The sequence below is a fragment of the Podarcis gaigeae genome (genome assembly GCF_964106915.1).
Source record: "Podarcis gaigeae genome assembly, chromosome: 1".
Taxonomy (NCBI): Eukaryota; Metazoa; Chordata; class Lepidosauria; order Squamata; family Lacertidae; genus Podarcis; species Podarcis gaigeae.
In genome coordinates, this window is record NC_139678.1 from 32,989,349 (window position 1) to 33,014,348 (window position 25,000).

Consider the following 25,000-nt stretch of genomic DNA (forward strand, 5'->3'; position numbering starts at 1 on the left):
ACATAGTAATTCTCATAGTTCTCATGCTCGGTATGAGCTTAATTCAGTTCTGTGACATTTGGAAAAGTTTGTCTAGTATTAATACTTGGGTTGTTGTTTTTTAAGTAGGGGGTTATTCTGACAGACATACTGTTGAAATAAAAACTTGAAAGAATGCACCTCAGATTTTACAGGTGCACAGAACATTCATTTGTAATGACTAATAGATCTTTTTCTTAAAGGCTGACCTAATGTTGAAAGGAATGTTTTGTTTACATATGGTGCTTTCGTTTATTGACAAGTACCAAAATGTATGACCAAATCGGGATTTTGTACAGCATTTTTTATTTTTTCTGGAATCGTTTTCTTTATCCCCCCGACCACCAGCAGGTTGATACAGATTACTGTATTTCCAAAGGAAATAATATTCCTTAAAAGGCAGAATAATGCAGAATAAAGTTGATTTTTAAACAAAAACTAATATAACTCATGTATTGCAGTAAGACATATCTAATATAATATGCTATGATATTGTGATTAATTTCTAAAAAATAATGAACGAGCACTTACTGTCATCATTAATGTCACATGTCTCCTGGGTAGGCTTTATTGACATAGTGTCAAAAAATGCTGAATGCCAGATGGAGTGGCAAGCAATAGGGAGAGGGATGTCAGCTGGAGTGCACAGCTGGACTGATGTCATCACTCAGCACCAAATGCACAGCTGGTTGTAAATTGGGCATGAAGGGTTCAGAGAGAGAAGGAAAGACTAGGCAGATCAGCAGTAGCAATGGCCGCATCAGATCTTTGTGTTGTGCCAAGGATGTTCAATGTGTTTCTTTTTTGCCATTGGACAAACCTGAAAGCAATGCAAACAAGGAGATTGCTTTCTATTATCCTCCTTAGAAGTAAATGTTCAAAATAGCCCGACACAGTAAACGTACTGTTCAAAATTATATTTTGTGAGGTCTTTAGCTTCATTGGTTCCAGGCTTGATTGTGCCTTGTACAAGCTGATGTGGTGTAGTGGTTAAGAGCAGTGGACTCGTAATCTGGGGAACCGGGTTTGCGTCTCCGCTCCTCCACATGCAGCTGCTGGGTGACCTTGGGCTAGTCACACTTCTCTGAAGTCTCTCAGCCTCACTCACCTCACAGAGTGTTTGCTGTGGGGAAGGAAGGGAAAGGAGAATAACTAGCCGCTTTGAGACTCCTTAGGGTAGTGATAAAGCAGGATATCAAATCCAAACTCTTTATCCATGAACCTTCTTAGTTTGGCCCATGGTTGCTGCTTGCCCCACTTCTTTTGCCTCTTCTTTCCTATCATCTGTCTTAAATTTCTTCCAAATTCTGTCTGTCTGCTTGCTCCTTACCAGACCGTCCTGGTCGTCCTAGACCAGATCTTGCCAAATTTACCGGAGTGAATCAACAGACATTATTCACACACAGGCTAAGTGACACTTAGCAAACCAACAAGGTGCAATCAACAGGTCCTCCTTCAAAATGAACGAAACAATTATTTGTCCAGAAGAGCTGATGATAAATATGCATATCATTATAATTTATCTTCATTATCATGATCAAAATACTTTGATTTGGACCCTTGTATTGCATGCTTAAATTAAAACAAAGTTCAGTCATCTGTGCTTAAATGCGAATGGATCCATCAGTGTACAAGGTAATATATCTTCTATAAGTCACCTTAAGTTTATGTAGCAAATTGAAGGGGGGGGGGTGATATACATCTAGGTGCTTGACTCTTTTATGGCACATACATTAAAAACATCATCAGGTGTGTTGGGGGAGGTGTTTTGGAAAACTCTATGTCATCATGCATTTTAGAGCAGACATGGTAAATCTATTCATCATGAAACGAAGACCACCACTGTGTTTGCAGAGCAGAAAGCCAGGCTTTCTTTTCTGGATAATAAATGATCACAGTGCTGGAAGTGAGTCAGACTGGCCAGAAGACAAACTATCTTTCATTCCAGTCTTCTGGATTCACCTGTACATATTCAGGTGCTCAGCAGGAATGGGTTTTGTCTTCAAGGCTGAAAGACCCTTTAGTTTAATTTAGGGGCATTTCACTGGACTTCCCCAAGAAAGTAAAATAAATTTGCTAGTGGTTGCAAGTTGTAAAAAGCTGTTAAAATACACAGGTTCTGCCTCATTTCCAGTGAAATGCTGCGACTTAAGAACACTCGTTTATTGTTACACACTATGCTCCCAGACTGTCCAGGTAGATGAAATTGGATACCCTTTAGTATTTCTTTAAGCATTTCATTATCATTTACGGGTTGTTTTGCGGGACAGGGAGGGGGAACCCAAAACCAAAGCCTTTGGAGAGAAAAGTACAATCTAACTTTCAGCAATGTGCAGCTGAATGCATTAAGAGAGAGAAAGAAAGAAAGAGAGAGAGAGAGAGAGAGAGAGAGAGAGAGAGAGAGAGAGAGAAAGAAAGAAAGAAAGAAAGAAAGAAAGAAAGAAAGAAAGAAGGAAGGAAGGAAGGAAGGAAGGAAGGAAGGACTCCATTTGACCTTTGACTCAGGAGAGCCCTTCTGGTTTTCTGTTGCTACGGAAACAAGTTTCCTTAATGGCAGCCCCATCAGAGGTGAGATGAGTAAAATAAGCTGTTATATAATGAAACATGAAGAGACATATATGAAGTATTAAAAGCTTGACTGGGCAAGTCAGCCTGTGTCAACACTGCATTAAAAACATCTATCATAGTCCGACTTGAGCTCTTATGCCCAGACTGTGATACCTTGACTGCACATTAGGTATGTAGTAAGAAGAGAAAAGTCTAGCCCTCCATCACTAACCTGTTACAGTAGTTTGAATTATGGCTGTTCGTGTAGAAGAGCTGTCGGTGGGATAAGAGTGGGCAGACTTGACTATGACTAGATCCATTCTTTTCATTGTTACAGAATATTTTAGGAATAGGAAGACAGTCTTTTGACTATCATTTCCCCCCCACTAAATATGTAAATAAGGCTGTAGAGATGGTGACCACCTTGGCTATTTTCTACATAAGTTTTTTTTTTTTTTTAAAAAATTGCAACAACCCCATTATTCATGTAGGAGGCTCAGGGCATAATTGAAGACTTTAGCACACAGTGGATTAGACACTGGGTTCAGTCAAAGTGTTGATACTGGTGTGCAAGATCTCATGCAACCTGGAGGCCACATCCTTGAAGGAGTACCTCCCACAATACCTTCTTAAGATCTGGAAGGCAGACCCTGCTTGTGGTGCAAAGCCCGTGAAGCGCTGGTACAAGGCAGGGACTTCTCAGTGGCAGCCCCCCAACTATGGAACTCCTTCCTGATTGATACTTGGTTGTTTCCCACATTGCCTCAACTTACAACATATTTATTTCACCAGATCTGTGGTAGTTGGGGGCTCATTTTCACAGAAGAGTTTATTGTCAGCCACATTGTGTTACTCTTCCCTGGGTAATTTTAAATTTGTGACAATTATATTAGGTTTTAAGGAGGAAGGGTATGGTAGAAGAGCATTCAGTCACTAAATACCCTCTATGATCCCACTCAATTGCTTCAGTCTGTGGAAATGGCACTGTTACAAGTGGCACATAATATTTGTTCCGCCCTTGTAATAAACTGTTTTTAGCATGGCAGCCTTGGAACTCCCTGCTGATTGACACCAGGTAGTTGCCTTCACTGTACTCTATTTGGTGCCTGATTAAAATGTTTTTGTTTAGGCAAGCCTATCCAGGGACTCTTTTAAATCTACTGTTGATTTTCATTATCTTTTTAATTACTTGTTTTTATTGAAAATTTTAATATTTCTTGTAAACTGCTTGGAAGCTTTATTACAGCCAAGTGATGTATAAATTTTGTTAAATGGTCCCAATTGCATATAGTGGTTTTCTGCAGGGGTGAGGAGACTTTGGGGGCAACTTTCTGGAGGCCGCATGCTAATGGTGGGTGGCACCAGAGACAAAGGTGTGTGGAGAAACCAATGCAAATATTTAACTTGTACAGTACACTTAATTTCCACACACTCACACACGCCTCTGAATTATCCATTCAGGCAGGAAAGAGTCATTTTCAGATTACCAGGGCCCAGAAATCTAGAAAGGAGCCCAGGGCCCAACTATCTTGCATATGTTTTGTGTAAATATATTCTCAACAGGTATGAATATTGCCATATTATTATTATTATTATTATTATTATTATTATTATTATTTCAGTTACATTTTTTATTAAAGATTTCTTAGTTTACAAAAATACGTGCCTTGTCTCTTTTTTTCAAGTTGCATTTTCTACAGATCAGTTTCATTTGTTGTGAGACATTAGTGTTGCATACAGTATTAGGATAGGAAGAAAAAAGAGGGAAAGAAGGGGAGCAGAGCATGGTGAATGGAGTGGGGTCGGGTGGCAATTCTTCTATTCTTTTACTTAGTGTATGTGTGGGGTTTTTTTGTCAGTGTCACTTCTATTAGTTCTCTTACTATTTGCTTGTTGTTGCCATGTTTACTATTAGCATAAAAATGAGATCACACATTTATTTTATATCGCTGGTAAAGATTTTTAGCTGGTCTGCCCTTGCTGAAGGGCTTGGATTTTTTCCCCCCCTAGCAGGGCCCAAACCGAACCTCAGGAGCCCTGGTCCTGAGAATGACCTGGAGGTCACATTTGGTCTCTGGGGCAGAGGCTACTGCTAGTTTACCGTGATCATGCCCATGGGCATAACTAGGATTTTTGTTAAGGGGGGCAGGACTTTGGGGCAGAGGCTACTGCTAGTTTACCGTGATCATGCCCATGGGCATAACTAGGATTTTTGTTAAGGGGGGCAGGACTTTGTTGGGGTGCAGAACCGCCGTGATTGGTCAATTAATTAAGATTTGTATTGCTTTACATCATGGGGGGGGGGGGCAGCTGACCCTCCCTGTCCCGTCTTGCTACGCCCATAATCATGCCTTCTTTATTATTATTATTATTTATTGGTTTTAATTCATTTTGCTACATCAAACATTAAAACAAACGAAGAAAACATACATAACACATAGACACAAAAAAGAAATACATAAAAAAGAGAAATAATAATAAAGAAAACAAAAGAAAAAACATCTCTTAACATAAGACACCAACAAATTAACTTACATTCAACTGTGTGGGCAAAAAATAATAATAATGCAATGTGCTAATATGCTTATAAAGTTGATTACACAAGATAGTTGTATCAATAAGAATAATAGAATTGCAGAGAGAAGAAACACAAGCATGCCCATTTCCATGCATATATCCAGACTCCCTGGTATCTTAATACAAAATTACATATGTTGATAGCAGAAAAACCAGGGTAAATCAGTTCATGGGATTACAGTTTCATTGCACTATCGGAAATACATTCAGTGTCTCTATGATTGCTTATATGAATGGAATTCAACTTACTTTGTGTTTCTTGTTACAATAGGTTTTTTGCAATCAGCTTTATAAACATATTTGTCCACTGCATTTTTTCCACATAGTTTCAATTATCCTTCTTTTCCCCCACCAATTATTCTTTGCTGTTTTCTATTACTTGTGTGGAGTATACAGTTGAGCAACATAACAGTTTGCACACATGTAGAATGGGTCCAGTGCCACTTCAAAACAGACACCATTTATTTATTTTAACTTTAGTACTACTGTGTGTGCTTCATTTTCTTTTCAGCACAGTTGAGAATGACTACAGACTTTCTCTGATTCCCGTAGTCTTCATCTTGAGAAATCAGCTACATCCTTATGAAGGAATGAAAATTACACATAATTCCATTCCCCCCTTCAAATAAAGTCCAGTGCATTAAGTCACAGCTGTCTCAGGTGCTGTAGCTTCCAATTGTGTTACTACCATTAATCCCCCAAGATCATTCTAGGTCTCATTAACCTTGGCAGTCTGGAATGCTAACCACCACTATCAAGTACAAATTAGTTTTCATTGCACATATGCTATTTCCAGTCAACCAAGCTATTTGAGATATTACAAAGTAACCTAACTCTGTTAAATTCTCTTGTGTATAGTGGACAAATTGTATGGATAGGATAATTAATAATGAATAGATATATATTTTGGAGGGAAGACTTTCTGTCTCTCTCCCCCTCCCTCTGTCTTCACTTCAAGGGAGTAAGACAAGGAACGGAGACATAAAGTATATGTCAGTCTGGAACTAGTATAGTTTATTCTGTTCTAGTTTATTGATACTAATTTAAATCCTAGGTAAATTTTTCTTGTTCGTGGTCATGTGAAGCTCATCTCCCATACTAGTGGGGCAGGGGAGAGAGATGGAACTTTTTAGCTGCTTAGTTACGTCTCCCAAAACTGTAGCTAACAGATTCATTTACTGTAATTATTTGTTAGTGTTGCATACTATAGATTTGGGTGGAAACAAGGAATGGCAAGGGCAGAGCTGAAGCATTGTATCCTTGAGTTATTCCTCAGGCATTTCAGCCATAACTGAGCCTTGAGTAGGCCATTTAACATGGCACACAGTGGGATATGGAAGGTTTTGCCTCATCTACCCTCCTGCTCTGTGCATACAGCCTTAATTGGCAATTGGGACATTCAGCCATACCCATCAACTGCCCCATTTTAAGCAGGGCGTCCTGGAAACACAGAAGCTGATCCCAGCTTCTGTTTGATTCCCAGATGTCCCATTGTTTTGGCTGGTGCTCTGGCACAAGTCCTCACGCCAGAGCGCTGGACCAAAAGACTCTTAGTCTGGCACTCATGAGCAGGGGCACATGATCCAGAGTGCCAAAGGTCTAGTACTCAGGCATGGCCTACTCACAAGCACCAGGCCCAGCACTCTGGCATGACTCTCTAGTGAGCCCAGAACACTGGTGCCAAAATCTCACACCCTCTCACCCTGCTGGGGTGGGGTGGGGGGGGGCTGTGATCTTGTACAGTGCTCAAAAATGTGTGTTTTTGGATGATGTGACTCACCTGGGAGTGACTTCAAGTAAATTTTCCCAATTTAAAGTAGGAAAAAGTTGATTGGTATGCGTTCAGCATGAATGTTCACACACTGACAATGCCTCACTCATATGACCCTCTCCACCAAAAAGATCGAACAAGTGAGAACTATTTACATAGGGATTTTTCCGCATGCCCCCTTCAAGAAGTAATCAAGTCATGGGCTGCCCGGAACCCAGGCAGGGTGAAACCCAGGGTGAAAACAAGGTACTGGCAGAGCAGCCCAAACTTTGGCTGGGCAAGGGACAGAGACACCGCCACACCTGCAGCCCTGTTCCTCATACCAGGGTGAAAGGCAGGGAACAGTTGGTGTAAGTATTGGGCAAAGTCATCAAGTAACTGCAGTGGGGCCAACTTGGGACCCAACCAAACCTGGTCCAGCTCAGTCCCTTTTGTCCCCAAAACACCCCATTTTTGGGATTTCCCTGGGCTGCTGTTGGTGAGAAGCCTTATAGTACTAGGTAAAAGGTAAAGGACCCCTGGATGGTTAAATCCAGTCAAAGGCGACTATGGAGTGGCGCTCATCTCGCTTTCAGGCCGAGGGAGCCGGCATTTGTCCATGGACAGCTTTTAGGTCATATGGCCAGCATGACTAAACCACTTCTGGTGCAACGGAACACTGTGATGGAAACCAGAGCGCATGGAAATGCTGTTTACCTTCCCACCACAGCGATACCTATTTATCTACTTGCACTGGTGTGCTTTCAAACTGCTACGTTGGGAGGAGCTGGGACAGAGCAATGGGAGTTCACCCCATTGCGGGGATTCGAACCGCCAACCTTCCGATCGGCAAGTCCAAGAGGCTCAGTGGTTTTTAGACTACGGCGCGACCTGCGTCCTGCTAATCTTTCCTTATAGTACTACTTCATGGGCAGAGATTGGTGGAGCTTTCTGGGCTGGGCCAAGGCAGTCCTTTACCTTGTCAAAACCTCCCAAAACTACCAGTGTGATGGATTAGGGATTTGGATTGCAACCTAAAACAGGTTTAAGTTTCCCCATATATCCCCAGTCACAGATTACTCTGCACACTATCATAACTAAGTATACATTTAAGGCAGAAGTGAAAGGGACAGGGAATCAGTTCCAATTCAGTCATTTCTTCCCAGAGTAAACTAGTGGAGCTTTGCAAAGGAAAGCTATTGCCCAGACAGGTATAAAGGAGATTGCGGTTAGGACAAATAGCTACTATTAATACTACATATTTACTTCATGTTATTCCCTAGAGGAAATATACATTCTTTAATGTTTTGCAATAAAGGATGAATAACTGAAATGTATATTCAAGTTGAACTTGTCAGCTAATGTAACAGCAGTGCAGTCACTGTGGTTTGGCCATCATAAATTTCCTCTTGCAGTTTAACTGCTTCTATACAGACATTAATTTGACATGCAGTATATTTTGGACTTTCTCAAAGAGTAGTAGGTTGCAGAAATAAAATACTAGGTAGATTACTTCTACTACCTTTATCCACTAGGTGACAGTACAACCCTTTTACCTTTTTTTCTTAGAAAAAGGTAATGGAAAAGAAAAAGGTAACTTAAACAAAAACCTGCTGAATGTGTGCTGTCCAGTTGAATAAATATTATGTAATATGTGTATGGAAATTATCTTTAGCTTTCGTATTACTATGAGGAAATATTTATCTTGATTGAAACATCTGGGTGATTCAGACAGTAGACCTTTAAAACAAAACTATACACTTTTCTGCTCTTTTCAAAAAGACCTTTTTACCAGGGCAGGTTATTGTAGACCAATAGCAAAATAATAGATAATGGAAGTTAATAATGGAAATGAACTATACTTAAGGTAAGAAATATAGAATGTTTGTACTTTGAAGTTAGCTCATGTAAAGGTAAATAATTAAAATTCTTTATCCTAAGGATAGTAATGTATGAAATTAGCATTGCAAACAAAACAAATGCGTTATCTTTTAATCTTTAAACATTGTTTCTACACCTGCTTTTTACTGTACTTAGCACATTCCTGGAATGGTTAATTTATCAAAAAGAACTCCTTTGTTTGAAATGTAGTTTATTCTCAGCATGCCTAATTAGAAGTCTCACTGATTTCCAACACGCTTACTTGCCTGTATATTTTCCCATGAATTTATAATTTGATATATTGTGAAAGAAAGAAAACTATACAGTGTGTTTGGGGTTCAAACGATCACGAATGTCTGCAAAATAAATACTTCATAGTTTTTGTTCATAAAAATCTTACCTGTTTAAATGTTTGGAGGCTCACACTTATTACCACTTACAAATAGAGTTGTTCTCTATAATGCATCGTGTTGCATATACTTTGGGAATATTAGATAAGGTATTCCTTAGAATATAGCTTAACATATTTATTGTTTATACAAAACTGCATAATGTTAATATTTCAAATATTAAAAACAGGAATATGAATAGCAGCAAAATTAAGACGAGTTGGATATCGTGACTATAAATACTCAATTCTAATTAAAGCAACTTTCTAATTGAAGCACAGTATGCACTTGCACATTTTATCATGACAGGTGAATTTCTGTTTGCTTTTCTTTCAAAAAGGCATTTTTTGGGGTAGCAATTAGAAGATTGATATATTATTTACACTCCATATGGAAAGCATGCAAGACTGTCATAAAAGTTAGCCCATTTTTGTTGTTAGTTCCTGAGCACAAGAATTTATATTGTTGAAACACATGGAATATTATAGACACCCACTTTAAACTGATTCCCTTGTACCACGACTGCAAGGGAATCCATGGATGGCAGCTGGACCTTTTCTCACCTGGACCTGTTATTCTTTCTGGTCCTCTCACATCCAAGATATAGGATACCTGCATCGTAAGTGAACCGCTGACATCTCTAATTGCACTGATCATCTGTTGGTAGCATTGCACTGGGCTGACCAATTTATTTCTTGCCCCAGTAGATGATTAGTGTTTTGGAAGGGGACAGTTTCACGCACCAGAGCTGATGCACAGCTTACTGGCTGATGTAAGGATTTCCGGACTGAAACACAATGTATTTCACACTTTCTAAGAAATGTGATTCTCTCTGTCTCCCTTCTTAGGCTTGTGGGCAAAAGACTGCATGCATGCACACATTTATACTTGTGTTCAGTGCATAATACAACACTTTATTTCACTTCCAGTCCTCATTCCAAGAAAAATTAAAATGTTTTGTTCATGTGAGAGGCGGTTGTAGCCTTTATTTATCTCCCTTAAACAAGAAAGGCAGCAAACCAGGTAAATGTGAATTCTGGTGATAGAGTGAGAGAAAGCACCACATTGAAAAAATTAGATAAAAGAATGTAAAATGGCTGAACAATAGTCAGTGTCATCCTAAAGGATGTTTACCTGGAAGTAAGGTAATTGATGATAGGAAGCTAACAACTTTACACAACTTGTAGCTTGAAGAGGAAAATTATCTGCCTGTTAGGTTTATAAAAGCTATTTCAAAGGACTGTAATTTGAAGTGTGTGTGATGATTCAGGTGGAACAGGGATACTGTACTTTAGAATCAGCACTATTATAACTGTACTTTAGAACTGGTGTTGTTAATATCTACACTAGAAACCTCTGTTTTTAGATGTAGCTGAATCTAGTACTTTTTGTGGGGGAGATTAATATCGTTCATATGGTCTCCTCTTGGCAATGAATTTATAGTTCTCACTTAGAATTTATAGTTCTCACTTTTATAAAAAGGAAAAGAGAAATTTTGAATGACCGTAACTTCAAGCTTTTTTCCAATTGATAATATATGTCACTTCCGGATTATACATGGCAACTAAACTGTGGGTATCTGAATGCAAGAAAGTTACCACATTGACAAGATTTTCAGGAAATGAGCATTTCAGAAAGAAGCATGCCATCAGTTTCTGTAGAATTCCTCTCCATGATTAGCAGAATGTTCTCTATAATGAAAATGGCTTGCAAAAACACAGCACACTATTTTGTAAGAAGTTTGGCCAGTTTATTATCTCCAGATTCCCCTTATGCTACATAGAGACAAGTGCATTTAAAGTAATGTTTGCTCAGCCTCAGACTTTCAGCAAGCTTGTTTTAAACTGTGGATACGATGGCTCCCTGCATTATGGTTATCTAGAGTTTTTCTTATGTTTGCTCCAGCGATTTACAAACTGCATTCAGAACCCACATCAATTGGTGGGAAAGCTGAATGTCATTTTACCCTCATTTACTGTGCAATCCTATACTTGTTCTGCTCAGAAGCCAAGTAAAAGCTGAAATTTTCTTTTTATTGTTAGGGTAGTATTTATGATGTGTTGGATCACAAGGATGATTTTCCATTGAGGCATATATTATAAAAAATATTATGGGCTCAAGCGTCACTGCTAATTTCCATATTCTAATTGCATGTGATTAATATAACACTCGTGAAAATAATGCTGGAAGGAAAGTTACCAAACAGCAGCTGGTAGGCATAAGGCCTACCATATTTTTAAGATGAAATGTTTCCTTTCACTAAGAACTTTGTGAAGAAAATGATGCGTAGAAATTACGAAGTTGGAAAGAGGAAGGAAGCTCAGGACTTCCCCCACTCCTTTTTGTTATTTATTTATTTATTGAGGTGTACAGTTTTGAACTTTAGCTTGGTCTTGAGCAGGGGGTCAGCAACCTTTTTCAGCCGTGGGCCGGTTCCACCGTCCCTCAGACTATGTGGTGCGCCGGACAGTATTTTGAAGAAAAAAATATGAAAGAATTCCTATGCCCCACAAATAACCGAGAGATGCATTTTAAATAAAAGCACACATTCTACTCATGTAAAAACACCAGGCAGGCCCCACAAATAACCCAGAAGAAAAAAATATGAAAGAATTCCTATGCCCCACAAATAACCGAGAGATGCATTTTAAATAAAAGCACACATTCTACTCATGTAAAAACACCAGGCAGGCCCCACAAATAACCCAGAAGTGCATTTTAAATAAAAGGACACATTCTACTCATGTAAAAACACACTGATTCCTGGATCATCTGAGGGCCAGATTGAGAAGGCGATTGGGCCGCATCTGGCCCCCGGGCCTTAGGTTGCCTACCCCTGATCTTGAGGATTAGAAGCTCACTTTTATAATAAATGATTGAATATTCAGGTTTCCACATATTTACATGTATACACAGTCAAACCATCCCAGGCTGTGCAAAAGTTTTTCATGGATCACAGGCCACTCAAAAGTTACATTTTGTCTAGCCCTGAATTATAGAAAGCGATGAAATGTGTGTGAGAGAGAAAAGAATATTTAAAGTTCAGGAGAGATTTGGTTAAATAGTGAACATGCCCAAGGTTTAAAACACACACACACACACACACACACACACACACACACAGCCCGTTCTGAAAGTAAATTGATTTGCGTTCTTTTCATTAACCTCTGCACTCCAGAGGTAACAAACAGATCAGGTATATGGTAACTTTTCAATAACTGAAGCTTCTGTGCTCATGTCCCCCCACCCCCAGTGATCCAAGAACAAGTTGCTATTTTGAAACGTTGAGAGAGAGAGAGAGAGAGAGAGAGAGAGAGAGAGAGAGAGAGTGTAGGCAAGGAATGTCCACAGACAACTCCATGGCTCTATAAACATGCACTTTATTTGCAGGTGAGGGAGAGAAAAAAATGAATCAAGTGTCCAGGTGCAAAACACGTACAGAAGGCAGGGTGTGAAAATGTACGCCAACTGCCCCAGAATAACCACAGTGTTTTATTGGGTACGCAATGAAACAGCCGCTGGTTTTCAGCAAGGCCCTGCAAATAAATAAATAAATATGGAAAGAGGTGGTCAATACAGAGAATTAACAGCAAAGCTGTCTGCCTCTCCAGGATTAGATTTCTTTATGGCTCTAAATCTAAGGGTCCATTCATTCATTTTCTGCATTCCTTTTCTTGCCAGCCTTGACTTCCGATTATATTCATTTGCTGAGATGAATTAGCTGTATCTTTGGGAAATGTTCAGATTGTCTCCAACAGCTTTCTAAATGCTCACTCCATATCTAATTTGTACACATATGGCAGATCGTTATGGACTGTGAGTGATAGCTACCTTCTTCCACTAGAGAGTACTGACTGAAAATTCGAGATAAATTTGTGGATAAACAGTTCAAATCATTAGCTGCAATGCCCTAGGTACAAGTATAGAAGAACTGGACTAGACTGCATCAAAAACATTTCTTTTCCTATTTAAACTCTTTTAACAATGTCTAGTTTAGCCATGAAAAACATTATCTATTTTCCCATGGTTTCCTTTTACACTGCACTGGGAAATTTTTTATTTCATAAGGGGCCAACTTCCACTGACCTCAGTAAAACAGGACCAGGCCAGGAGTACAATCACGATTAGGTTGCTTTTCAATCATTTGGTAAAATAACGGTTAGGCTGCAGAATTTGAGAAGAAACTTTGTTTCTTTCCATTGGGTATTTTTAATGTGGCAGCAAAAATTTAATTTTTGGTATAGAAAAGTGAGAAAATGGGAAACAAAACCAAAGGGACAAAAGACATACATGGCATGGGAGTCATTAAGGGGGAAAAGAAACACCTAAGGAATTTTCTGTTTCAGAGTGGGGTTTTTTATAGAAAAGATACCAATTAATGTAATGCATATGTTTTGCAAATGAAAAATCATATTCATTCCATTTGTTAATTTGTATTTGCTAGGTCACTTTAAAAGTTACAAATTAGTTATGAGCAGGAATGAACTGTTATTGCAAGGTACAATAATCTGCAAAACGATTTGGAAACATCACAAAAATAAATAAACAATGGCAGAAGGTATTCTTAAATTCTTTAGAAGCAGAGAGCCTTTTCTTTTCTTTTCAAATTACAGAATGGGTAATGACTGCTTACTACATACAGTTTTGCTTGGATAATTTTTGTAATCCACATGAAAATTTAGTTCTGGAGACCAAAGTTAATTTAGGAATTAATAACTTTGATTGACTTGCAATGCTATCCTATATGTGTCTACTGCATATATGTGTCTACTGAAAAATATGGCTCATTAAATAGAATGATACTTAATTCTGAGCAGATATGAATGGAAATTTTTCACACTTGCATTTTTTCAATTAATGTGAAAAGTTGAGTTTATATGCTTTGATGTCAGGGCTAGAAAAATACACTTGAAAGCTAGATGCTCATGCTGTGGTATTAGGTAATTCTTTAGAACTAGTCTATGATTTTTATCTGAAATGAACTATTTTAATACTACAGTATAAATGTAGATATGGTGAACAGAACTACCATCCAAAGCACACTTACTTAGATATGATTTCCATTGCAATCAGCTGAACACACAGTTTTTCAAAACCTTTCATATTCCAAATGCTTCCTTTAGGAATAACTCTAAAAAGGGTAGATGTTCATTATGAAGATTAAAATTTTGGGGGTTTGTTTTGTCACAGAATTGGCAGCAACAAAAGGAGCAAGGAGACCACAATAATCATAAAATCAGCTTAAGAATCATTGAATGTATTCTTTAACCTTAATTATTTTATCTTTCTTTAAGGTTTTGTACTCATGTCTATGAGGCAGCTTTTCTTTAAACAAAATGACACATTATGTTCAGATATATACAGTACATGACAGTAATTCAAAGGACTTGCAATCATTAATTGGGCTTATTGTCATCGCTGAATCTTCAAGCTAACTTGAAAGTCCCTGTATACAATGTATTTCCAAAATCCACTGCTCGGATGAAGCAGACATTTTATGGGTCAATCTGTGTGCCTTCTTTAAAGGCCACAGAAGTAACAAGAGAACTGAAAACTTCAGGAGAGACAGAAGAAGTTTTGTTAAAAGGGAGCATTCCAATCCATTTAGCAGCTTCACAAGTCCTAATGAGATGATAACTCATCGAGTCAAGCGTATTTGTTACTTTCAGGAAGTACACCTCACGTAAATGAAGGGATTATTTGAAGAAGGATCATAGAAGGGTGGGGACTGTTTGTGATTCAGCTTGGAAAAGGCAGGCACAGATTTACTTTGGTGTTCAGTAACCCACCAGTATTCGGTTCCCTCTGGTGTAGCTATCTGGTCTTTATCTGGTGTGATTCATGGCTTGTGAACTGAGAAGATGGAAGACACTTTAGAAATGGATTCTTTGTTCAAGCAGATAAAACATACTTTGTACAAAGACCGTACTTTTTGCTGAATTTAAGAGACAATGTATAAATGAGTCGGGTAATTAGTTTGAAATATTTCTACTTGTTTATTATGTTACTGTGAATCAAAACTCTTATTACTGAATTCATTTAATAGTATATTTATTATATCATTGCACAGGAAGATCTACATTAAGGTTATCCCGTTTTATCCTCTAAACCCTGTGAGGTAGGGGAGACTGAGAGACCCATGACCATCTGCAGAGTGAATAAGCAGCTTGGGGGGGGGGGGGGATTAGATTAGAGAAAGGAGCCAGAGAAAAGTTCAGATCATGCCATTCCTGATCTTCTCTGGATCTGCTAATTAGAAAAAAAGAAAAAGAAAATCAAAGATTTGCGTGATGTCTAGTTTGGCCCCTTGTGAGAACAGAAAAGGCTGCATAAAAGAGGTCATTTAAAAATAACTATATGGTTATCTCCATATCAGATTCAAGATAGCTATCTATGAGCAAAGTTTGACACATGGAAAGAGTGCCTCCTATCTATTAATGGAAGGGTGACGGTGAGGAGTCTTACGAATTCTACCCTACAGCCCCTAAAACTATACCGTGGACATTAGGGGAGACCTTCAGGAACAGTATGGAATGGAGGGAAGGGTTCGTGGGAGGGGGCAAAAATCCCCTCTCCCTTCAATAGCAAAATCCTCTGCTGGATTGAAGGCCATTTCGTTCCTTAAATATGTCCTTTGGAGAATAGCAGGACACATTTTGATCCAATCTGATACGCTTTGCTTGCTAATTTCCATTTTGTCTGGCAAATGGAACAGAGACTAATGGTTTGGCCAAGGTTAGCAGGAAGCTGTCATGGTTGGAAAGATTGTCGGACTGGGCTAACGCTGGCACTGTACTTCAGCCAAAATCCAGAAAAAAGTTCATACCTTACTCTTCACATCTGGTAGCACCTTAAGACATTTTGCTTTACATAGTGTACAGCAACCTTTTTGCTGAACTCATGGCATTTTGTCAGATAATGTGAGGGTGCTGATACTTAAAGAAAAGCTATTGTTTTCCCAATTTGTTTTATTATTTCAGAAAAAAGCCCTTCAGTCCTGGGGGGGGGAAACCTGTGACCCTCCAGATGTTTTAGGGCTTTTAACTCTCATCAGCCCCAGCCAGAACAGCCAACAGTGAGGGATTATGGGAGTTGAAGTTGAACAAGAAGTTCCCTATCTCTACTGTAATTCTACATTAGATGAATGTATGTGTCTAAAATATCATTACACAAATTGTATAGCTGTAGTCGAGAAGAGGTAACAGCCACACAAGTACTTCAGTAAAGCTTGCTGCTTTAGAAAAATAGTTATTTCTAAAACCTATGCCATAATTATTATTGCAGGGTGTTTTTATTTTGTTCTGTTGTTTTAGTATTCAATGTGCTAAATGTTTTGTCAGAGATTTAAATATTTGGCTCCCCCAAATAATGAAGTCTAATTTGAGGAGAGATCATTATAAATTATAATGGTGATTTCAAGTCAATATTTATTATTTTTCCATGAAAAGTCAACCGATTTGGAAGATTTGCTCTCCCCCCCCCCCAAAAAAAAATCAGAATTATTGAAAGAGCTTTTATTTAATTTCATTAAACTCCTGCCGGTAGTGAACCTACCAGGTGATGATGCAGGACAGAACCTTCTTTGTAGTGGCACCCCATTTGCGCAATGTTGTCCAACATTGTTACCATTTTTTGGCTAGATCAAGACACATTTATATGCCCATACATTTTAAAGGTTTGAGGAGTTGTTTAAGCTGCCTGTTGGTGGATGTTGTTAATTTTCAGCTGCCTTTATTTATTTTGACGAAGTGTTTTCGAATTGACTATTGTAGGGTGTCTTTATTTTTTGCCTTCTGTACCTTGTCTGGTATTTGTACCAGGGTGTGGTACTGAAAGGCAAGTTACAGTTTTTGTTTTTTTAATAAATAAATCCTGGTCCTAAATTTAAAAACGGAACAGTGTGGAGAGGAGGTAAAAAGAAAGACTAATATTTGGAGGGTAATTAAATTGCTCTCACTCCCCCCTCCCCCCCAAAATATTTGAAAGCCTTTTCACCATTTTTTGCATAGTTCCTGCTAGTTTAGTGAACTGACCCCATTGCTCAAAAAGAGTTAATTTTGTTTGTGGTTAATTCATTATTTACCCGATCCCTCTCTGGGCAGGAAACCACGGGATCTTTTTCATCAGTCATTTTTACTTCCTGCAGATAAACTCTTGTTCAAGCAGCTTAGAAAATTATTCAACTTCCCTCCCAGAACAATTTTTAATCAGGAAAAGGGGTACTTTTCAGAACATGCATTTTATTTGCACAAGGCATGGTCTGATGGATTAACCAGATGTAGAGAAATTGACATTAGTACTTAACTGAGCAGTTCGGTATTCTCCACTGGGTTCCACATTAAGAGACCAAATAAAAATGCAATTAAGCAGTTGTGAATGAATGACTCTGCAGCAGATTTTCGATGTACATTTCTCTAGCCATTGGGCACGTCCCCTAGAACATGAGATGTTCTTCTGGCTGGATATTATAATATTACTGAATGACTACAAGTGACTGTTTACTAAGTGGCAATTTAAATCATTTGGTAAGTCTGCCCTTTCAGAAGAGAATTTCATTACACATGGGTACTTGATCACAGGTCCAGGTAAGCAGGGGAAACAGAATGTTCTAGACAACCACCTTACTGTGTGGCTGCATGCATGCTGCACTAACTTCACACTGAGTGCCTCTATGATAAGTGATATATTACACTCACCAGCTATTCAATTTGCATTGCCTTAAATCCACACAAATGACACTATCCTATGCTGTGTTATCCAGAGTTATTGTCAATAACAACGAGTTCTCAGGCTCTGGCTTGGGTCTAAATATGTTTATAACCCACATAATCCCAGCAACTGTAATGGCCTTTTGTAATGAGTCATATGTGTCATAAAATTTCACCCACAATGAAAAGAGTAGCAATTTTCAATCCGCTTACAACCAATGGCAAATAAACCAGGCAAGCCAGCATCTATAGTGTTGCTCTGGGGTTTCTTTTGGTCTTGTTTTATATTCTATACACTTTCTTGTGGAATGATTGTGCAATACTAATAATCAACAAAAACTACCTTGCTAGGTTAGGTGGGCTTCTTCTGTACTCAGTTGGTCTATCTTATGTTTTTGATTAACCCAAAGAGGGAAGGGAAAGAAGCCTACATATTGTCAAGGTGGAATTGTTAGGGCAGAACAGAACTTTACATGCAAATGCTAATGATGTTGTTGAACTTCAGCTCCCATCAGCCCCAGGTACCATGGTCAATAATCAGGGATGTTGGGAGTTCTGGTCCTTCAAGTTCAAGAGGGCACCACATTGACTACCTTGTCCTAGAAATCAACAACAACTTTGGAAGAAGTGATTTGATGCGGACAGGTCTTAAGGAGACAAGGTCTTTCCCAGTCACCACTTTCCGCCTGCAACTCAGCTTCTTTATTCACCATACAGGGTTCCAGACATCTGTTTACCTGACACATCTGGAACTCTGCAGGGCAGGGAAGCAATTGGGGAGAGTTTCACGGGGAAAGCAGTAGGTGCCACACCATTTCTGCTTCAAATCACCCTCTCCTGAAATGGTTCCGCCTAGAAGTAGAAGCTGTCAGGCTTTTATTGCAAACGTTAACATGTAACATGTAGTTGTGCCCCTAAATTCAATCATCAAATTGCAATGCATTTTAAAATGCCAAGTTAAACACAAAAATAAAGCATCTATCCTTGATAAGTATAGGGAAGCAGAATGTTCACAAGTAAGTCAGTAGCCAGATTTATTTTATTTTAAGACCAGGGGTCACATCAGACTTCTTGCAAATGTTTGAATCAACTTTTTCCAAATAATTGAATAGGCTTTCAGTAATATTTGATAGCAACCTATTCTTATTTTGTTTACATTTAACTTTTTTAATCCCTAGTTTCCCAGTTACCAACTGGGAAATAACTGAGTGTTCACCTTTCCTTCCACCATTTTTATTATTGCTGTTATTATAGTGGTTGCTTCAATGTATATTCTACCTTTCCACAGTACTTGTACTCAAGGCAGCTGAGCCATATCTTTATTATCCTAAATATTACAAAGAGGGAAATGTACCTTTAGATTATTAGTGCCTTGATATTATCTTCTTAAATGGACTCAGGGGTGGGGGTGAAATAACTGACCCACTGTCTTTCTCTTTCTCTTTTTATACAGATGGGCTTCATTAGTTCATCCTGTCAGGTTTACCAAGCGAGTGTTGATAAATTGCTCTCCTTCCTCGCGTCAAAGAAGGAGAGCAATTTCAAAAGTCTCCATGTTGTTTTACACTTAAAAGCCGAATCTGAAAAGGGACCTTTTACAATTCCACTCACAGAGAATGTTTGAGAGTGTTTTCCATTAGTTATTTTAAAACGTAGTTAAAGGCATCTGACAAAGTATTAGGTTGTTTTCACAACTGTTTTTATATCTGCTTACTTTAAATGGTTGACTATAAATTCTGCTTTTTAACAACTGGCATTCAGTTGTCTTGGATGCTATAAAATTACACACTGCAGACACCTTTTTTTTGGGGGGGGGGAGATGTATTTTTAAAATATAAGTCACTTGCTTTTTCTCCAGAGTAAATTCTCTTTAATCTTTATCAATTTCTGTGACTACTGATATCTTTTCTTATAATGTGGTCCTACGGGTATAATCACTGTGATTTATCCATAGTGTGATACTTCCATTAGCTCCAGCCCAGTGCCAGCAGTCAAAAAGGTATCCACGCCACAACTCTCTTGTGTTGGATTAACGCAATAGCGCTGCCTCTGTGTAGCATAAAGTCACACATTTTAGTGTACAAATGTTTCGGTAATGCCCTCAGCCCAGCTGCTTTTTGAGGTTTTTACCATCACATGGGTACAATGAGGTACAATGGGGCAGCACAGAACACCAAGTCTTTTTTCCTTCTTCTTTTTAAAAAATGGGCATGGGTTTTGTTACTAGTCGGACTGCAAACCATGTCGAAAAAAACTGGTCCAGCTATCTTTTTTTAAAAAAAGAAAAACTTCATTCTGACTCAGATGCTAGAATAATGTCTGTGTAAAAAGTAAGAAATTTGGCTCAGTTACCACCAGAAAATAAATAAATAAATAAATAAATAAATAAATAAAGTTTTTAATAATTGTCAAGAATGATATTTCCATTTTACATTCATGCATAAACAGTACAGCTGATGTATCCACACTGTGGCACCACCTTTGACACATCACGACACTTGTTGCGTCAATGTGTGTGGTTCTTTCACATATACTGCCGCATAGTGTATGGTTCTGCCACATGGCTAATCATGCACCCACCCACCAATGCACAAGAGAGATGTCAGGGCCAAGTATCTGGTTGCCGAACAATATAGTACTGTGACAGGTGCAGAATCTGCTCTCATGCCCTCTTCCCTGTGTGTCCTGTGTCCCTTGATCTGCCCCAGGCTCCACTCCCTGGCCCAACCAAGTTGCCAGAATTTTTAAGCTAAAAAATATGGCAAGCCTAAATACAACGGAAATCACATGTGCTATCCAATAGATGCCCTTGATACTGATTCAGCCTGAAATTAAAATAGCAGTACAGTACAACACTGGAACATGTGCCATTGCATTTCACATGATTCCGTGTTATTATCACCATGTGCTGGCCCATTTGCGGTTTTGGAAACTGCAAAAGAATTAAAAAGAGATGTAATTGTGTGTGACACCCTCATTACTTTTGTACTGTTATGCAACTGCTTAAAATTATAAAAAACAACGGCCACACAGTTTCTTTGGACATTGGAACTTAAAGGTCTAAAGTTTATAAAACACAAATTAATGCAACCTGAAATTATGCTCACGTTTAGTTTCTATAGTTAGTCTGGACAAATATCTCAGATATCAAGATTCTGTCAAGGTGACAAATGTAAACACTAATGATTATCATTTGATTTTGTATATTACATAGCTATTTGCAGCTTCCCAGAAATATACCCCAATATTAGACTATCTGTTTTTAAAGATAAAGAGCTACGGTTTCAAGACAGAGATTTGCACAAGGCCTCTCTCTTTGCTTCGGCTGAGGGTCGTGCTCTATTTCAGTCCCCAATGAAAAAGTTCATATTTTCTCTAGAATTGTTTCCATCACACTACTATGTCTCTGCTTTTAATTTTTGCCCAGTGTTAAAGAATGCAATAAAACAGGAGTTGAATGAAAGCAGCCCATTGAAAAGCCTCTGACTCAGAATCTCTTGCTGACCACACTTGCTTATTAGTGTCAAACTGTTATATGGTTTGATGGGCTGGTAAATCTTTAGTGTTAGCCACAAAGGGCTAGAAGTAAGACGTTTGCCACAGAAATCTTAGGCATCCTGCAAGTGTTCTTCACATGTTATATGTGTGTAGGGTTGATCAATTGTGAGTTTCAACATGGATGTACAGTGGTACCTTGGGTTAAGTACTTAATTCGTTCCGGAGGTCCGTTCTTAACCTGAAACTGTTCTTAACCTGAAGCACCACTTTAGCTAATGGGGCCTCCTGCTGCTGCTGCCCCGCCGGAGCACGATTTCTGTTCTCATCCTGAAGCAAAGTTCTTAACCTGAAGCACTATTTCTGGGTTAGCGGAGTCTGTAACCTGAAACATGTGTAACCTGAAGCGTATGTAACCTGAGGTACCGCTGTATTGTGAAAATGTTAAAAGGCAGTCTAGCGAGATGGTGACTATTAAAAAAAAAGTGCTGCTGTCTGTCCTGAATCTGATATCTGACAGATTTTTTTAAATTATTTTTTTTTAAAGAGGTTGTTAAAACCTTTATTATTTATAATATTTGTTCAAGTTTACTTGAGAGAAGATTGATGAGGTCATGCGAGAAATTTCCAACATTCTTTACCATATAGTGCTTGTGGCTGTGAAGCCTCAGTCATTGTGTGCTTAGAATCTTCAGTTGATCTAGGAACTAAGCTTCTGTGAGGGAAGGGAAATTTGTCAGTTCATCTCCGGCTGAAAACTGACATGGAGACAGGATGAAGGATGAGAAGAAGTCCTGGAACATAGGGAAGCTAAGGGATAGGGAGCCCAGAAGCAAGAAAGTGCAAGGAAGGGTGTAGCAGTATAGAGGAAAAAAGAAAAAAGGGGATGAGAGACAGCCAATTTCAGATTTGACATTATAGTGAATTGGGGATGAAGGACAATGTTTGTTTTTAACAAATCTAATTTGGTTCTGAATGATAAGTCAATTGGAAACACACAGGGCAGCTCTGAAACAGATTGTGCCCCCCCAACATACACACACACACACACACACACACACACCATATCTTGTGACTGGCCCCCACTAGCCTGCATACTACTGACTGTTTAGGTTTACAAGCTTTTTTGGGTAGAGGAAAGGATGCAGAACTTTCATTCTGCAGAGCAAAACACAGCATTCAATTGTTAACCATCTTTTCAAGTATATGTCATATTATTTTTCCAGTTGTGTGTCCACCCCCCCCCGCCCCCCGATTGCTCTGAAGTCTACAAACAGCTATGGTAAATACTCTGTCTAGATTCAACTCATAATGCTTTACGGCTGCTGGATACACATGAGAAGATAGCTGGATAGTGATCCTTTACTGACTCACAATCCTCTCATGTTCTGTCAAGTCCGGTTGCCAAGTTTCAATCAATTGAAGGGTTTTAACCAGTACCACAAGCTGGGTGGAGACTAATACCCTGATCCGTAATACATTTACTCAAAAGGAAAAGTCCACTAAATGCAATGGAACCTATCCTTACGTTTAGCAAACACAGAGGAGGAGCTAAACTCACTGGTGATGCTGAAAGGGACTGTGGCAGGTGGAGGTGAAGCTCTTGGATTGTGTCTCTTCCTGGAAGTAGGAATAAGGCCTTCTCCTGCTGCCTTGACCACCAGCCATTATAGCAACCAAGTAATCCTTTCAGTTTCCCAGCACTACGTAAATACCATTGGTGCAACAAGTTAGCCATCCTCATTCTTGCAAGTGAAACATGTATGCATGGAAATTTTTAAATTCATTCTTAGCTACTATAAAAAAGCTATGATGCTGTGTGACTGTGAACATACTTTATGCACCCCAGAGCATCTGGGGCCTCTATTTAAAGCAAAGAACTTATATTAAATGAGCTGACACAACCATAACCCACCAGAATTGGAAAAGACAACTGGGTTTCTTGCAGATATATACTGCTCAAGAGTAAGGAATTGAAGTGCAAATTTGACTTCCTTATTTCACGTGGCTGCTATTGTTATTGCAGAGCAAAGACCAGACAAACCCTAAAACAGATGTAAAATATAAAGCTTAGAATGTTTGTAGTCATTTAAAAAGTAGAAGTACTTGTAAGGTATTATTGTGATTTGTCTTCTATTTTTCACCTTTATAGAACTGATATTTGTTGGGTTGTTTGAAAGATAATGTGTTACCAAGGCAATTCTTATTTCTGTAGTGTGTTGTGATTTAGAAATTGCATAGTTCATATGATAGCATATCTAGAGTGAGAAGGAATCTTGCAGTGAGAGCAATAATAAAAAAGGTGGGGCTGTTTTCACTACAGAAGAGTCTTTAGTGCTAATTAAGTTAGAACCTGGTTATCTTACTGAGAAACACTACTCGAAAGGCTGCTTCATATATCACACACCGCCAAACTCAGGGTTGAAACCATGTCAAGAAGCTGCAGATAATCTCAGCTCTCTAACAAGTGTAAGTGTATACATGAGTTTTCAGATGCTTGTTTAGCATGTTCCATTTCATATTTTTATGTGTGAAGGCAAAACGTTTTCAGTTATGTACTAAAAGAACACACCATAAACTGCCCTGAGACCTTTGGGTATGGGGTGATATATTAATAATATTAAATATATATATATATATAAAGAAAGAAAGAAAATAAATGAAGCAGTTATAAGAACAATGATAAAGCAAGAGCTACTACACACACACACACACACACACACACACACACACACACACACAAATATACATATATTTCCTGAAGGCTAGTATTCTGCTGATGTGATGTGGGTGCAAAAGACAGCCTAATTCTGGGTATGGCTGTACATGCTGACATGTTCCAGTTAGCACACAACTCATAGTAGATTTCTGTTGAAACTCAGCCATGATATGCTGCCAGCAAATGGGAGTGGTGAAAAATATTCAGAAGACCAACGAAGGCTAAAATAACACAAAATAATAATGCTGTCATCACCTGTTTCCACAACACGGTACTCAACAAAACTGTGTGCAGTGTGAAGATCCTTGAATAGTTGCCAGTCACCTTTAAGGATTTAGCCCTTTTATTTTCAGCCCATGAATGTGTGGTATTGGTCAGTTATTATGCTAATATACTAACTGTGATTTCTGAGTATTTCCTCCTCATTCTATTGCTGTTGTGAGCAGAAATAATTGATTGATAGTGCACTCCTTACATCAAGTAGGAATTCTAGATATAGCAGCTTAGAGAGGGCAATATGCCCATTTGGTTTTCTCTCAGTTTCTATTTTTTTCAACCTTATTTTCAGTTCTCCACATTTCTACATCAGTTTAAAGGTAAAGCTAAAGGGACCCCTGACCATTAGGTCTAGTCGTGGCCGACTCTGGGGTTGTGGTGCTCACCTCGCTTTATTGGCCAAGGGAGCTTCCGGGTCATGTGGCCAGCATGACTAAGCCGCTTCTGGCGAACCAGAGCACTGCACGGAAATGCCGTTTACCTTCCCACCGGAGCGGTACCTATTTATCTACTTGCACTTTGATGTGCTTTTGAACTGCTAGGTTGGCAGGAGCAGGGACCGAGCAACGGGAGCTCACCCCATCGCGAGGCTTCAAACCGCCAACCTTCTAATCAGCAAGTCCTAGGCTCTGTGGCTTAA

At 38.8% G+C, this 25,000-nt stretch overlaps 1 protein-coding gene and 2 long non-coding RNA genes across 6 annotated transcripts in view; all 3 read left to right on the forward strand.

Annotated features, from left to right (window-relative positions):
- The window catches only part of LOC310846066, a 19,842-nt gene extending 17,455 nt beyond the window's left edge, over positions 1–2,387 (forward strand). The window contains exon 2 of the long non-coding RNA XR_014565116.1: positions 1,352–2,387. This is a non-coding gene — a long non-coding RNA (uncharacterized lncRNA). The remainder of the gene's footprint in view (positions 1–1,351) is intronic.
- SLC25A21 (solute carrier family 25 member 21) overlaps positions 1–25,000 on the forward strand; it is a 281,862-nt gene that overhangs the window by 113,490 nt on the left and 143,372 nt on the right. The window lies entirely within an intron of this gene.
- On the forward strand, positions 2,475–3,569 carry LOC310846090. Its single transcript, XR_014565125.1, has 2 exons — positions 2,475–3,120; positions 3,158–3,569. It is a non-coding gene; the product is annotated as an uncharacterized lncRNA (long non-coding RNA).